We start from the raw sequence: 1,272 nt of genomic DNA, 5'->3' as shown, positions 1-1,272 counted from the left end.
ACTTTACCAATCACCAATCCACAGGGCTATTGTAAAAAGACCCCAAAATGAGAACTTCCTTCCTATTTTATTATTATATGTCCTTGATCATTGCTGGCAAATACTCTTAACCATCCCCGAGCCCTCTGCTCACACACATCCTTATGTACACACACACAGAATCACGTGCATACGTGACTTCCATACTCACACTTCCCTCCACATCTCCATGTCACCGTCACAGTCATCATATCTTCCCTGAGGTTCAAGTCTGCCATTGTAAAAATCAGCCACCCTCCCCTCTACTGACCTCTCCTTCCCTATGGTCTCAGAGGAAAAATGTTCCTATTCTCCAAAACTAACCTTCTGTAACAGAAGCCAATCTCTGTAGTAAAGGTCCTTATTTTCTCCACTGGCTCCATCCCTCCTGCTTCAAAAAAGTAAAACGTTTCCCGTTTTTGAGAAACATTTTTCACCTGAAATGGAGCCTTGTGCACTCTTCAGTTCAAACTGACATATACTTTATATTTAGTTAATACCTATCATCATGCCCAAGGCAAGAAGCATCAGAAATAAAGTGACGTTTTTGTGATGATAATGCAAAGGATTAGGGAAGGAAGGTGTCATCAGGAAAATATAATCTTCCTTTTCTCTCTTCTAGGATATTACCAAGATGATTCTTCCTTCAGCGGGAAAAAAAGGACTACGATTCAGTGTGAGGAGGCAAAAGGCACTGTGAGTGAGGGGGAGGTATCAGGAATCTCAAAAGGCAAGCAACTAAGAAAAAGAGTATTTGCAGTCATTCATGGTTATTTAGCAAGGAAAGGAAACGCAAAGGATAAAGGAAAAAAGAACTTAAAGTGAGGGGCCTACAGCAGGAGGAAGAACAGAACTAAAATAGTGCCAGCCTTTGAGCAACTGCCTGCCCTCCAACAGCCTAATCTCTCCCTCGGGCTGAATTTTCACGTATCTGTATCACCTAACATCAGGTAAGAAGCAACTAATTCCCTTCAACTAGTCTGTTTTCCAGAAGTTCAACTTCTGAGTCACCATTGATTCTCCTCTTTTCATCTTTCAATTTCAGGTGTGTAAATCTCATCTTCTTTTTCTAATCAATCAACTCAGTCCTCTTCCAATACCATTCCCAATTCTACGACTTTAGTCCATGACCATATCAGCTTTCATCTTAAGAGTCCAGAAAGATCTACATGGCTTGTCCAAAAATTACAAAATTACTCAGTTGCAGAGCTGAGGCTGGTACCCAAGTCTTCTGACTAAGGTACTTCCTTCTGT

The 1,272-nt window shown here is 41.1% G+C and overlaps 1 pseudogene; it reads left to right on the top strand.

The window, feature by feature from the left end:
- Window positions 1–714, top strand: part of LOC115284711 — a 7,707-nt pseudogene extending 6,993 nt beyond the window's left edge.
- Window positions 715–1,272: the final 558 nt, after the last annotated feature.

This window comes from Suricata suricatta, unplaced genomic scaffold (assembly GCF_006229205.1).
Source record: "Suricata suricatta isolate VVHF042 unplaced genomic scaffold, meerkat_22Aug2017_6uvM2_HiC HiC_scaffold_165, whole genome shotgun sequence".
In the NCBI taxonomy this organism is placed as follows: Eukaryota; Metazoa; Chordata; class Mammalia; order Carnivora; family Herpestidae; genus Suricata; species Suricata suricatta.
This window is presented reverse-complemented; position numbering and strand designations above follow the sequence as displayed.